Source organism: Dermacentor albipictus, chromosome 1 (genome assembly GCF_038994185.2).
Source record: "Dermacentor albipictus isolate Rhodes 1998 colony chromosome 1, USDA_Dalb.pri_finalv2, whole genome shotgun sequence".
Taxonomy (NCBI): Eukaryota; Metazoa; Arthropoda; class Arachnida; order Ixodida; family Ixodidae; genus Dermacentor; species Dermacentor albipictus.
Window position 1 is genome coordinate 111851951 of NC_091821.1, and position 16000 is coordinate 111867950.

The 16000-nt window shown below is 41.7% G+C and overlaps 1 protein-coding gene and 1 long non-coding RNA gene across 4 annotated transcripts in view; one reads left to right on the forward strand and one right to left on the reverse strand.

Moving 5' to 3' along the window:
- The window catches only part of LOC139049434 (uncharacterized), a 66921-nt gene that overhangs the window by 24105 nt on the left and 26816 nt on the right, over positions 1 to 16000 (reverse strand). The window lies entirely within an intron of this gene.
- On the forward strand, positions 4495 to 15604 carry LOC139049436 (uncharacterized). 3 transcript variants are annotated; one of them, XR_011508255.1, is made up of 4 exons: positions 4495 to 4677; positions 6920 to 6973; positions 8031 to 8221; positions 9561 to 15604. It is a non-coding gene; the product is annotated as an uncharacterized lncRNA (long non-coding RNA). The 3 variants fall into 3 exon arrangements; XR_011508251.1 differs by lacking the exon at positions 4495 to 4677 and adding an exon at positions 6351 to 6607; XR_011508241.1 differs by lacking the exon at positions 4495 to 4677 and having other exon boundaries at positions 6352 to 6973.

Genomic DNA, 16000 nt, shown 5'->3' on the forward strand with positions numbered 1-16000 from the left:
TACAACAGTTTCGCCCCAATGCTGCATGAACCACTGCACCAACTATTGCTCGAACCAAGGTTCGTTGTTTCATCGGCTGAATAAACTGCAGTAAACATTCGCTTACTCCTTAAATTAGGAAGCACTGGCTCACGCGCGTACGTGCAAACAACAGATCTCACTCAATGACGGCGAATGGATGGATGGATGTTATGAGCGTCCCCTTTGGAACGGGGCGGTGGCTTGCGCCACCAAGCTCTTGCTACTATGCTGCCTAATATCCTACCTAGGTTAACCCATGAGAAAAGGAAAAAACACACTATGAACTACCACGTCCAAATTTTCTGATACCCTATTGCGAACTGTGCTTTTGTACGTCTCCGTCCTTTGTCGTTTCCCTACTTTTCTTCCACCAATCCTCCAATCGCCTCTTACTGATGTCTATTGCGGACCTGTTTGCTTTACCACTGCTCCCGCTGAACCCAAGGGCTTCAAGGAGGCCAGTGGTGCCCAAATCGACCGCTGGATAGATGTCTTCACATTCTAATAAAATATGCTCCGTCGTTTCCCTAGCTTTACCGCAGCAAGCACATGCTTCTTCTTCCTTCTTATATCTCGCTTTATACGTGCGTGTTCTAAGGCATCCCGATCTCGCTTCGAAAAGTAATGAGCTTCCCTTTGAGTTATCATAAATGGTTTCTTTCCTAATTTCGTTTTTTTCCCCTTAAGTAGTTACTCATGGCAGGTTTCTTTTCCATTGCCGCCACCCATGAGATTAATTCAGCCTCTCTGACTTTCCGCTTGACCTTCTTTGTTGCTGTGTTGCCCACCCCCACAGGCCGCATACTTGCTGGTAAGCTTCCTAGTTCTTTTCCTCCACTGTGAATCAATGTTTTGCCTGTATAGATACCTGAACACTCTCCCAGCCCATTTACTTTCCTCCATATTCCTCAGCCGTTCTTCATACTCAATTTTACTGCGAGCTTCCCTCACTTCAAAACTAGTCCAGCCCATATCCCCTTGCACAGCTTCATTTGTAGTCTTCCCGTGAGCGCCCAATGCGAGGCGACCCACTGACCTCTGGTTCCCGTCGAGTCCTGATTGTACCCCTGATTTAAAGCAAACAACCGCATTTGCAAAAGTAAGTCCTGGAACCATTACCCCTTTCCACATACCTCGGAGGACCTCGTACCTATTGTATCCCCATAGCGCTCTGTGCTTCATTATGGCTGCATTTCTCTTCCCCTTGACTGTTATGGTTTTTTCCTGTGTTTCCATATATCCGTTGCCTTCGTTTATCCATATACCTAGGTATTTATATTCTGTTACCCGAGGTATTTCTTGGCCCTGTATCTCCACTGTCTGTTCACTGTTTTCATTGAATACAATAACACCTGATTTTCTAACACTAAATTTCAAACCTAAATTGTTGCCTTCCTGTCCACAGATATTAGCCAGACGTTGCAAATCACTTTGCTTGTTTGCGAGCAACACAATGTCGTCCGCATAAAATAAACCTGGGAGTTGCTGCTCTATTACTGTACCTGCCTGTTTGTATGAGAGATTAAACCCGATATTACTTCCTTCTAGCGCCCTCTCCATCCTCACCATGTACATCATAAACAGCAGCGGGGATAAAGGGCACCCCTGCCTCAGTCCCTTGTTGATATGAACTTTCTCCGCGCTCCTCATCCCTTCCCATTCAACGCAAACAGTATTTTCTAGGTAAATCTCTCTCAAAAGCTGTATACAATCGTTACCTAAGCCTTCCCCTTCCAGAATATCCCACAAAATGCTGCGGTCTACGTTGTCGTATGCTCCTGTAATGTCCAAAAAGGCCACATACAACGGTCTGCTTTCTGCTTTGGATATTTCAATAGACTGAGTAAGAACAAACAAGTTATCATCCAAACGCCTACCTATTCTAAAGCCATTCTGAAGCTCTCCCAAAATGTCATTATTTTCTGCCCATGCTTGAAGCTTTAATTTGATTGCCTGCATTGCTAGCCTGTATATTACCGATGTAATGGTCAACGGTCTATACGAGTGAATTCTGTCTTTCTCCCCCTTACCTTTATAAATTAAATTCATTCTACTTTGTCGCCAACTGTCTGGTATTCGTCTATCTTTTAAAGTTTTTTCAACTGCTTTCACGAGAGCTTCCTTACTTTTTGGTCCCAGTTCATTTACCAGCCTAACGGGAACCTCGTCTAGCCCTGTGGCTGTGCGCTTAGGAATTTTCTCTTCCGCTTTCTTCCAGTTTAAATTTGTAAGCACTAGCTCCTTTCCCCCTTGGGTCTCTTTCATGCTCTTTTTTTCTTCAAATACAACCTCGTCCTTGCCTTGGAAAGATTCGGCTGTTACTTTTTGGATGTAATTTATTGCTGCTTCTCCTTCCAGTCTGTTTTCATCTTCGTCTAGGATATGTTGTTGTATTGTTGTTGATTTCCTGCTTAATAATTTTATGTGATTCCAAAATATTCTAGGTGCGGCCTTCTTTTTCTCACGTATTTCTGACAACCAACTTTCACTTTCACCTTTTAATTTTGCTTGCACCAGTATTTGAACCATAGACTTTTTCTCCCGGTATATTTCCCATTTACCGGTTACTTCATCCTGTGGCAACTGCGCCTTCTTTGCCTGCCTGTGCTCTCGAGATGCTTTCTGTCTTTCGGCGATCGCTTCTCGTATCTCCTTGTTCCACCAGCTTTTCGGTTTCTTTTTTCCTTTCCAATGAACGTGTTGTTTCTCTTTCCGTATTTCTGTCGTTACTACACTTAGAAGCTCACCATATTCCCACCCCTTACTTGGCGACTTGCCAATTTCTTCCTCCACTCTAGTGACTATATTTGCTATTTGTTCAGCGTTCAAATTTGGGCTGGCCATTTTGCTTTCGTTGCTCTCTTTCCCAACTACATATCCCATTTTCAAAATGATGCGTTTATGGTCACTCCCTATGCTGCTAAACCCTTCCTCATCGATGACCATTTCTCTCAACTTATCATAAATTCCTTCTGTCATCAGACAGTAATCAATGGTCGATTGCCGGTTTCCCACTTCCCACGTGATCTGTCCTTCACACTTAGGCCCTGTATTCACGATCACGAGGTTATGTTGCTCGCAAAGGTCTAGCATTGACTTCCCATTATTGTCGGTATAGCCATCTAAATCCTGTATGTGGGCATTCATGTCACCTAATAGGACTATCTCAGCACCATTCCCGAAACCCCTAATATCAGCGCTTATGCATTCCACTAACTCTTTATTCTTCTCTGTGCAATTTATTCCGGTCCACAAATACGTAACTCCAAGCCAAGTTTCTTTCCCACTCATTGTACCTGATAACCAAAGATGCTCTTGACATTGTGAATTTACTCTTTTCCATTTGGCTCCCTGATGGATGAGCATTCCGACTCCCCCTCCCTTTCTTTCCGACTTAGTTCTGTTGCACCCTTCCCATACATAATTCTCAATAAATGGCGGCTCTTCTGAGTCTCTAAGGTGCGTTTCTGTAACCGCATACACCCCTATTTGTTCTCTATGTAACTGCTCCTCAATCTCTGCCCACTTTTCCTTTCTTCTGCCGCCCTGCATATTTATGTAGCCTATTGCATGGCGAGCTCTTGTTCCTGCTTTCCTCCTTTTTCTCTTATCGACGGCGATGCTCTTCTGCTGTTCCCCTAGGGGACCTTCTTTATTACTACCTACTCTGACCTCCTGAGCGCCCGCGGGCCCCCTAAAAAAGCAACAGCGCGACCCCCAAGTCGCCAGCCCACTTCTCGTGCTAGCCTGTAATTGAAGTGGATCCCATCTCGTTTAAAACCACCACAACTTCTCACTTCCCTGTTTACTTCGACAACCTCGAAGCCTTTCTCTCGGCTCATTTTCCATATTGCCTCATTGGCAGCCATTACGGCTCTTTGTACGTGACTGTCACGCACAGGCACCTCCGGCACCGTGCACACCACGATCTGCACCTGAGGGGATAGCTCGCGCAAGTCGTCCACCCCCTTCGCCAAGCGCTGGGCTAGTCCTGGCCCTTTCCTGTTCAGGACGTCATTTAGCCCACCTGCTACTACGACAAGGTTGCGCACGTGGGCATTTTTCGTGAGCTTTTCTTTTGCTCGCTCCATGACAGAACCCAGTGTCTGCCCTGGAAATGTCCCTACCGCCACTCTTTTGTCGCCTTTCACCCTCTCCACAATTGCTTTTGAGCACCCAGCCATGTTTGAGTCGCCAGCGATAATCACCCTTTCACTCTCTCCTACCTGTCCCTGCTTCCCGGCTTCCTGTGGTTTCCTGTTGTACAGCGCCACCCGTGGTCACATACTTTAGTTCACGACGCCACCGCTACGCTTATTTCCGTAGCACTGTGGAAGGTACAGTTTCCCTTCTCTAAGTTTGTATAGGTGTTCTGTGGCGCAAGTGCGTTGTCGTTGAGTGGTTCTGAAATCGCTGCGTTAGCGGCGACTGCAACCAAGCGTTGCGGCAAGTTACGGTGGGAGCTTCTGTCCGTGCTGTGTGATTGCGTCGAGGGGACCGCCGCCAGCAGCAGCGTATCGCCGATTACGTCTTTCGGTTTGCACTGCATCTTTCATTGTGATATGGGACATCGCAACGGACAGAGACGACCCGATGAATACGAACCACTACCAGCGGGGACCTCTGACCTGTGCCATATTTCTCTTAACGTCTCAGGTAAGCATATCGGCTTTCGTTCCGAGTTTACAAACGGCGCGGACTCGGCCCTTCCGGTATGGCTACATTTTGCGCCACGTTTCTCTTGGCAATTCTCAGACGTTTCTTGGGCATGCGTGCGCGTATGTATGCGAAAATACTACTGGCAGACGGAAGCCTCAGGAGAGCATCTGAAATTATTGCAAAGCTGTACTGCCAGGAGAAACACCGTTCTTAACGACTCCGGTGACGAGTGGCCTGTCGCATCGAAAAATCCGTATAATATCAAGTACTGCGTAACTTGAAGTGTTGAGCACAAGGTCGCGGGATCGAATCCCGGCCACGGCGGCCGCATTTCGATGGGGGCGAAATGCGAAAACACTCGTGTACTTAGATTTAGGTGCACGTTAAAGAACCCCAGGTGGTCAAAATTTCCGGAGTACCCCACTACGGCGTGCCTCATAATCAGAAAGTGGTTTTGGCACGTAAAACCCCATATATTATTATTATTAACTTGAAGTGTAGATACAATACTAGCACCAGTGTGACTTTCGCTGGCGAAGACAGGTAGTCGAAAAGACAGCTTGTGTATTCTGAAGATTTACTAGCGCTTTAGGTATATTACCGCGATTAATAAAAGCGCTACAACGCTGTGTGGCAGTGTCAGGCGATGTGGCAGCACAGATATCTTAAGAGCGGTAAAGCGGCTGCATGCACAAGCGAACAGACACGGCGCTTTAAAAGCGCAGAAACAGAAAAATTTTTATGTGCATTTGGCTGTAAGTAGAAAACACAAAACACGTTAGCTGACAATCTAAGCCGATGTATAATGTTATTATTTTTTATGTAATCTTTATTTTCATGGTGGTAAATATTGGTGGTAAACACGTGGCCAGCGTGGATGCTAGGGAGAACGCAGAAATACGGAACATAGGTCGTCGCTATACGTACCGTTGGTTAGGACTAGGGATACTAGGGAGAACGCAGAACCGCCCGAAGGGTTACGCTAGCGTGGATGCTAATAAGAGCCCCGCGCAACACGTGGCCAGCGTGGATGCTAGGGAGAACGCAGAACCGCCCGAAGGGTTACGCTAGCGTGGATGCTAGGGAGAACGCAGAACCGCCCGAAGGGTTACGCTAGCGTGGATGCTAATAAGAGCCCCGCGCAACACGTGGCCAGCGTGGATGCTAGGGAGAACGCAGAAACGCGAAACATAGCTCGTCGCGCTATACGTACCGTTGGTTAGGACGAACTCCGGTGGCATTAGTCCTGTGTCGTCCCCCGTGCTTGCAGGTGAAAGTGGCGTTTGAAAATCGAAGCTTGCTGTCCAGTTTTACTGCCTCGCGTGACAAATGAGCGTTCACAACATCTATCGACTTCGATGTTTTCTTGACAAATAAAGTATTTGTCTGCACTTTGAAATGCCGCAGAGCAGTGTCAAATGCATCATACGAATCGAACCTCGCACCTGTAGCAATTTCCATGACTAACGCGCTCAAGAACGTCTGGGCAGCGCTGGTCCGCTCGCCAGCGCACAAGAACGTCTGCTGGGCAGCGCTGGCCCGCTCGTCAGCGCTTTACGCGCAAAATTGGCAAGGTGCGGTCACGTGACAAACGTGTTTCCCTAGGCTCTTCCTAGATGGCGCCACGGGGTCCGTAGGCGCACTCCGTAGTGTACATAGCATTACTCATATTTAAAAGCATGAATTTGCTGCAACCTTTATATAGTAAATCCTACTAGGCGTACAAAACCTGGCTGTGTTATGCACAGAAGTTGTCGTATTCCTACTGGATTTTCTATTTTGAGTCCGGTGTTTTATGAAAAAGAGGGTCTTTTTATTTGTAGTCTTATGTTAGTGCAGATATTTGGCAAGCAGAAATGAATTGATTGCAAAGTGGTACCTCCTGGTGATCTGCATATAAACCCAAGTTTATCCTGTCTTGGCTATTGTAATGTGCATATAACAATTTTAAGTATATACTGCTGTAGTTGGCTTAGTCACTGTCGCGTATTTTGTAAAAGTAGAAGGCTATGATTATATTACTGTTTTCATGCAGAAATACCTTTCTTTCTTGTACCAAGAAACGCTCACAGCATTGAATGAAATGAAGTGTGGTGTATTATTCTACTAATTTAATAAAGGAAATTTCGTCTGCACTGCATCAGAGATTAGTTTACTTTCTTTTACTAATCAATGCATTATCTCCTCTGCTACTGCTGTTCTGTGTATTTTTGTAATTTTGAAATGTACTTTATTTTAGGTATTCAAGAAATGCCAACATCCAGAAGGCGCCATCTTATCCAGCACGTTATGGGTGAGACAGATCGTAGCAGGCACTTTCGCATATCTCATTAGCATATGATGCTATTTGTTGTAATTTTTGTGTCCACTTTCCTGGCCTTTATTCATTTCAGCATTATTGTGCAAAGGGTAATACTTTTACATCGAGATAGAGTAATTGTCCAAAGGAGAGACATGGCTGGAGGAGACGGCACACATAAGCCTCCTTTGTCTGTATCTCTATGTTGCGCAGTTACTCTGTCGTTGTCTACCAACAAGCCCAAATTCTTCATCAGCTACATTTACTAATTCTCCGTTATTACAATTTCATTGATACAACATTGAAAGTACAGAGGTACACAGGAAGACAGAGACTTGAAATGATGAAGAGCCGTAGAACAATTCGCTGGAGCCAATGTTTCGACAAAGAGAAGGAGATAAGTTTTCTTGTCAAAACATTAGCTCCAGTAAAATTTCTTGTTCTATTACTGTTTATGATTAAAAGACAGCATTATTGCTCTTGCTGAAGTATTATGCATTATGGAATAAAAATTAGCAGGGTTAAATGTCAGGAATGCGAAATTTCTTGTGTATTTTAATGCTACAGCGAAAGCCAGAAAAACAAGATGTAGAGAACCACATTGTTATTTGTCACTACCCAGTTTGGCCAGCTTCATCAGAGCATGCACTTTGTTGCATTATCAACCACTGGAATTCATTAATTGAATTGCTTCGTGATTACTTATATTTAGAGATGCTGAACTTGTTTTAATGCAGCTTAACATAGTGCGTGTAAAAAATATACAATGACATTTTAAGAGGCTTACAGTTGACTAGCAGATCATTTGATGGTATGCGCTCGGGTTTCCACTGAGCTTCCATGCACAAATCGGATGCACATTCTTTTTTTTTCATTGCTTGGATTTTCATAAGCATAAGTACCATTTCTTCTTTGTCGATGTTCTAGTTGTGTTGTAGGACCTAACTGTTTACATTTATTTGTATTGGTATCCATGTTACACAGACAGCTTAATTTTTCTTGTAAATTGTGACATGGTAGGACTAAGAGCATTTGTGCAAATTTGCTGCAGGTACACTCTGGTGGCTCCCGCCCCTGCATCCTACCACCACTGTGTCCTGACTACGTCCACTAGAGAGTTCGAAGCCTTTGGCGGCTCCTGCCACTGCGTCCTGCCACCACCGTGTCCTGACTACGTCCACTAGGGAGTTGGCAGCCTTCGTGATGATGCCAAGCAGGCTGGAAGCCGACAGAAAGATTAAGGTAAATACATGTGATTAAGTGGCAACTTATTGAGTGAAATGGCTTGTAGCCACTCAGCAATGAAAGAGTTAACTTCAAAGCAGTTCAGACTCCCTGCTATCTGTGCAGGGATGCTCAAGTCCATGCAGTTTGCCTTAGCCGCCAAAAGGCTATGTGGATTACACGAAACGCGCTGCAAATTTTCAAACCAGTAGGAGACCACTTGTACAATTTTTTTTCTTGCTTAACAAAAAACTGCTTTGATAAAGCTTTAGCAATCTAAAAACAATACAGTGTACACTCATACATGGTAGTGGGCATAACTTTACTAGGACTGCCTCAATAGTAAGTATGCCGATAAACACACCAAAACTGACTTTTTTTGCTAGTTCATCCTCATCTCTGTGCACTGCTGCATAATTTATGTTCCTGAAACCAGTTTTTGCATGCAGCACAACTCCTAAATATGTGGATTACATAAATTTGCAGCTTTTGCTGTGAGCCAGATTCATGAAAATAAAGTTAATAGGCCATTTTGTCCATTTTTAATGACCCATAATAAACAGCAGTGGCTAATAAGCAGTTCAATTTTTGGTGTAAGGCCTCTCTTTATTGTCCTGAAAAATTTGGCCCCCTTAATGAAGGAACCAATTTTTCTGCTATGCCTTTTATGATGCATAGATTGGTGCATTACACAAAATCTCACTTAGTGCTTGCGCCAGTACAAAAACTTTTTAAGTTAAGTATTTCTTGAAATTAACATTTGCGCTATATTGAAGGGCCTCCAGTTTTTCAAAAAAAAATTTCAAGTGGTCGTGTGCCAGGTTGGTACAGCTCGCATGGAATAGCCTACTTACACAAATAGGGAGGGCCATGCCCTCCGTGGTTGCTCAGTGGCTATGGTGTTGGGCTGCTGAGCATGAGGTCGCGTGATCGAACCCCGGCCATGGCGGCCGCGTTTCGATAGGGTCGAAATGCGAAAACACTCGTGTACTTAGATTTAGGTGCACATTAAAGAACCCCAGGTGGTCGAACTTTCCGGAGTCCTCCACTACGGCGTGCCTCATGATCAGAAAGTGGTTTTAGCAAGTAAAACCTCATAATTTAAGTTTTTTTAGGGAGGGCGAAGTAAACTTGACTTTATGTTAAGATACTATTATTGATCTACAAAAGACAAAATGAAACATTCCATCCTATAAGCAGCTCTTCACACTCATTTACACTTTTGCACATTTTTATACCTGAAGTCTGGTGGCTTGTGTCTGTTTTCATTATCTGCTATGTGCCGATGGTAAACTTCAGGTTTGCCCTATGGTGAAGAATATTGCGGTGCTTATAGATATCGATCTATGTTTTTCAGGTTGCCTCGAAATTTTACCAAAGCCGTACCACACACTCGGGCCAGGCCTTTTTGCAAACGGCGTATAACCAGGCTCAACGCATGAGTGTCGAGTGAGTCCGGAGATCAAGGCAACCTGCTGTGCAACCAGCGTGCAACCTTTGGTGACCCCTCTACATGTTCCACCTATTTCACAGCTGCACCTCAGCTGCAACTTATCCAAACAGCATCACCAACTGTGGTCACTCATCGAACCATGGATGAATGTTGGGGTGTAGGGATTTGAAGAGACATTCTAGTATTTGTCTCTTCAAATTCTTAGCAAATACTTGTGTTATTATAATTAATATGTGTCTTTAGTGCCTATTTTTTAATGGTTCCTTTCTATTAGAATTCTCACCATCGATTCCTGGTATTATAATGTATGTCTTTATGCCCAGTTTTTCGTAGTTGTTTCGTACTTGTGTATGTAATTGATAGGTTCATACTTGTTATACAGAAGGCTAAAATTCAAACTTACAGCATTTTTTTTCTTTCTTTTGATAATCTACAGCACTGCAAAGTGTTCAAGAAATGTAACCTAACGTGGGCTCTTGTGCAGGAAAAATATTTCAACCCATTAAAAATATTTCAAAATAAAAATATTTCAAACACCCATTATTCTTGGAAAAGTCAAGAATATAGGAGCACAAAAAAGAAAATATTAAACTAGAGAAACATGAGCTCCCCTCATAAGTCTGATAATAATGCGACTTCCTTTCACTGCAAAGATACCAGTAATGTACTCGCATACAAGGTTTCAAACAAGAAAGCTATGATGCCCTTGGCATTTCTCAGTGCTTATTTGCCACACTGACGAATGTCAAAGGCATCGTAGGTTTCATGCACACATTGGTTGTGTTACACTTTTGAGTATTGCATTTCTCAAACACAAAGGTTTACAGCAGTGCTTTAAATAGCAAGTGCATTTCCTAATTTATTAGTGCAAGAGTAACAGTACAGATCATGTAAAAATTATTTTACAGACTATATGTCCATGGATGCACGCTTCTGATGACATAGCAGTGACGTGTTCGTGGGATGAATGTCTTTATTTAAGATTTAAATATTGGCTTCCAGGTCTGGGTTAGTCTCCTACACTGAGTAGTCTAGGTCAGAGCCCATTTACTAGAGAAAGTGAATTAAACTAGGAATTATAAACACCAAAAGATCTTGTTTAGGACACCAATAAGACAATCAGCAAGGTTCTTTGGTTATTCATTTCCAAATTTGTGAGGATATATTTTATGACTGGTTTCAATATTGTGAGAACAAATATTTGTTTATTGTCACACTAGAGTTGGCTGCCCCCATTTGTATACAACCCCTTTACAGGCTAAAAATTCAGTGTGTTACCCTATTTACTCGCATAATGATCGCATTTTTGTAAAAAAAATTGACTCAAATTCAGGGGTGCGATCATTACGCTGGTTAAATTTCCCGCAAAAAGAAAAAAATATATTATCTGGCATTTACTACGGGATGACAACAGGTCAACAAATAGGCGGCTGCTGCTGTATGTAGTGCAGGACACGAAAAAAAATGGTGGCCGGCAGAGCAAGCCGAACGCGCCGAATGCGTTTTTCTTCTCGTGAGTACATTACAGTGCATTCAAACAGTTTCTTCCATATTAGTAATGAATAATATCGGCAAGTTTGCGGCAATAACATAGCCATGCCCACTTTGAGGGGACAGAAACAGATGGGTGCGCTTAGCTGCCAGTGACATAGGAACACATGATGGGCATGCTGCGGAAACTGCGGCATTTGTCTTCACCACTATCCTAATGTGGCACGTTTCCGCTAAGGGTGGGCGAATATCTTAGCTGCGTTACAAACGTCGGCGAATAAATAGGGTACACTTCTAACGTATCAGTGTAAACGTGGCTGCAATCATTGCCGCTCGCGATTTGTTGCGTGCCCACAAGTGCAGATGAGAAGAATCGAAAGACGCCTTTTTTTTTGTTGTTTTTGTTGACCACAACCATTATAAAGCCTACACATAATAAAGGAAAGTTTGGTTGTAGCTTTTTTTTTTTGTCGTAGAAGTGCGGAAAGTGATGAAAGGAATGAAATGGGGTATCTGCTTAAGAAAGTTTTTTGCATGCAGACTGCTTGGTTTGTCTTGAAGAGTCGTTTGCATAGCAGTCGACAGATGGTAAGCGCGATCATTATTAGCTAGATTTGGCACATGACACATCGCTGCGGCAAGTTCGGGGTGAAATCATTACATGGGAAATAAAAAAAATCGAATTTTGACGACAAAATTTAGGAGTGCGATCATTACACGAGTGCAATCATTATGTGAGTAAATACGGTAATAGGCTGTTTTTGGTTTTGTGCACTCTATGTTAAGGGATGCAAATGGTGACATACAACAGAATCCAAAAATGACTAATGAATTCAAGCAGGGCATGGGACTTTTTAGGCAGATGCGTGCGTGTGCTATTTATAAAGCTCCCCATGGTATGCCTGAAGGCATTTTCTAACACTTTGGTAGAATACACTGACACCCCCTTATTAACTCTTCGAAACAACTTTTTTATATATTTGTACTAGAGATTTGAATATACTGTCATTCATAAAGTGTTTTATTAGATTTGAATTGTCATTTTTGTGTAGCTGCTGTTTTTCAGTTATGTCCTACACAGTGGCAAAATATTTTTGTGGGCACTTTCCTGTGTATAAAATTTTCAGAAATAGCTTCATGCTGTATCTTATTTAGCTACTCGTATACTGCAAAGTGGTGATACCTATCCAAACGGCTTGTACAATTACTGGAACTATGCAAAAATATATTAGGCCACATTAAATAATTTTACTGATTGCAATTTCAATTAGATATCAGCATTCTGCATATCTTGAAGAGTACGTATGCCAAATTTTGAAGTATAGGACAACTATAAGTGCATAAGGTTATTCTCATGCTATTGTGAGAAAATGTTTTTGAAGTATATTCAATAGTTTTTTTTTCACAATAGCATGAGAAGTATGCAAGATTAGTAGGCAGGCCTCTCTGCCTGCCTACTAATTTTGCATACTTCTAGTAACTTTACATGCTCTTTGAATAGATATCGGCACTTTGCAGTCTACAAAGAGCTGAGGTAGCTACAGCACACTGCTTTTTGTGAAAATTTACACAAGAAAGTGCCCGCAAAGATCAGTGTATTTTCCCATTGTGTAGGACATAACTCAAGAAGCAGCTAAAGAAATACTAATGACATATATGACATCTGCATGAAGAACTCTACAATTTGCTCTCTTTTCAAGCCTCTAGTACGAATAATAAGACTGTTTCGAGTAATATTCAATCAGCAAAACATGCCCCTTGCTATAGTGACCTACAACATAGAAACGCAAATTGAACGCAAGTCTTTTTGTTGAAGCGACTCTGGGCTGTCTTCCCAAGGGCTTCTGTTAAACACTGAAATTTCCTGCATTTACCAGAAGTGCAATACTAAAATGTTTGTGTATGTGCAATCGGGATTGGCAAACTAACAGAAAAAAAGACAGTTCTGTGAAATGAATTGACTATAACTTTGTTCGACATTTACATTTTGACTCCATATCTTTGTTTTGTGCTTTGTACTGAGTGTTTCAGCAGTGACTGCCGCTAAAAATTGAAAATAACTGCTTCATGACAATGCGACAATTTTCGCTAACAGAAATTTATAGCAGTGGCAGGCATTATAATTACCGTACCCAATAACGTCTAGTTTGTAAGAACTCAGACTAGCACCAGTTCCGAGATACACAACCCAAAAAGACATGATCAGATAGGTTTATCTTCCACACAGAATTGTCCCATAAAGCTTACAAAATGTTTTGTGGCTAAGTAATATCTGCAACAGCAAAGCATGTTCCACCAAGTATGGCGATAAATATTTCAGAGCTGTCAGTCTGAGGACTCCTACAAACTAGCAATACCTTCAGCACTGACTAGCCTCAATAATAGGATGTCAGCCATTTTGCTGAAATTAATAAAACTTCAATTATTGTGATCTTGTTTACGAAAACATTTGCAATTGTAATTTAGTTCTAGTATCTGTCACTTTTGTAAATATTTTCCAATTAGTTTTTCAGACTACAATTTTTGGTAATAGAGGTATTCATTGCAGAAAGATCTAGTACATGGCACTTAATAATAAAGGTACTGGTCATCGTAGACTTTCTGTTGCACAGCTGTTTCTTGAAATCTGAAAGGATGTACCCGCCTCCTTATGTTAGCTAGAAACGGAAATCTGTCAGTATGTTTTGTTTAAAATACAGCTGATCAACCCGATAGTTAGGCTGCTTGCCAAATATAAATTATAACGATAATAGTGAAGGGCCATAATAACAGAGTGATGCTGACTCATAACTATGCCCAGCTACATCCACGCAGCTGTGCCATACAATGTGCATGTGTTCAGAAGAGCCAAATGCCCCAGAGAGAAAGCAACAGTAACTCATTGTTTGTCATCTTGTTCAAGCAGATTATGTGCTAGCTGTAATTTATGCTCAGTAAATACATAAATCAGTCATGTCAGGTGTCTTACTTTAGGTTGCAAGTTCGAAGTTCTTGTAATCTTGCTTGTTTTTATTTTGTTTTCTTTGTGAGAATGAGTGGCCTGGTTGCCTTCGCACATATTCTCAAAACTGTTTCATCACTGGGAATCAGGAAATTTAATTTGCAAATTAAATTCCCAGTTACTAATTTGGTAGGCTTTGAGCTTCATTCTCTTATCTTTTATATGTTTATCTACCAAGTAGTCTTATCGTTCATTGAAACATATCCATGTAATGCAGAGAGGGCACCCAAATTATAAATATCTCTTCTTGCTTTCTACCCTGCTCTGGTGTTTTCAAAACCTAGCATTGGTGCAATGGCCTGTCTGCAGAAAAGTAGTAAAGTGGCTAAATTTAAAGGTCAACAACATAATTAAGATACAAAGCAAAAATATAAGTTCGCAATTGTCCCCCATAACGAGAGTTCTGCTTAGAATTTTTAAAGAATTGACATCCTGCTGTGGTGTGAGAATTGCTTTGGGTGCCAAGGGGACTACGTAGCGCCTGTACTAGTGTATACAAAGCAAAAAAAAGATCACACCAGATTGGAGCGGTAGTGGGAAGTCAAGGACAGATGCTTTATTTCACGCACCATTAATGTGGTTTATCATCTGCTCCTGTTGTATGGGAATGCATACATTGGGAAGACAATCCTTTGCGCCATTGTTACCTTAGCGGGACACCAGAGAAAGGTAGAAATCGAGAACAGGTATTCACACTTGGTTGCCCACAGTGTGTTATTTGGATGTGTTTCACTCTACAAAAGACTACTGTGGTAGGTAATCATAATGACAAAGACAAAAGAATTAAAAGAGGTATGTGTCCGTCATCCGTCCGTGACCTCCAGTGTTTATCGAAACACTTCTTTGTGTATATGTGCCAAGCCGTAGGGAGGCTTTACGTAACTCAGTCATGCTTGCTAAGCTAAAGATTGGAATAAGGAAAATCACAAGAACATTGTATGAGTGATTTATAAATGTGGCACCTAAAGTAACTTATTCATGTATGTCCTGAGGATAGATTACAGCCAGTGCATAATGTGCTCTTACAGGATGACATGTGATGAGTAAAAGAAGCCTTCCTCACATCTTCCTCTTTGTTTCTTTTGGATCTTTGTGCACTATGTGTATTGTTACAGCTGCGTGCATGCAGCTGGGTATAGTTTGTTTATGTGTTCTGCTTCCTCTCTTGTACTCATCATTCATGCGCTATCTTTGCCGTAACAAAATACAGCTCCCTGTGCTACTTATTTTGTCAACGTGTTTGCATTATGGAAAGTTTTGTATTAGCGGTTATTTCTATCTGTGAAATTGTCTGTGTCAGCTATTTTACTTAGTCTTGCAAAAGTATGCTTCTCAACATAAATAAATGATCAGTGTAAGTGTTGCTGTATTTATTTTTGTAATTTTGTCAGTTATGAGGTTTTTATACACTGTTGCATGTTGTATGACAGAATAAAATTGATGCACAACTTTTTAATGTGGTGTTTTTCAGATCAATTTTCATCATGCTAACATGCACAAATTGTGTGGGAAAAAGTGCCAACAAGAGTACCATAAGGTAAGACAGCTGTTTTTACTATTAGACTGGATTATCAATTGCCAACCAGTTGTTTTCAGCAAGCATAGCATAATGCATAGATAATGTAATCTAAGTTGGAATATTGTTTTTATTGCACTTCATTATATGGGTCTCCTTTGTACATAAGTGCAGCCTCTCTTATTTGTTATGTGTAGCTTACTTGCTTAGAATGTTAAGTCGTAAGTTAAGTCTTTTAGAACAGGGAAATAGGTTGCACTTATGAATATTTTGACATATTATAAGAGACTTGTGCGGTTGTGAATTAACCTTCTACATGAGCTACATAATATTTTG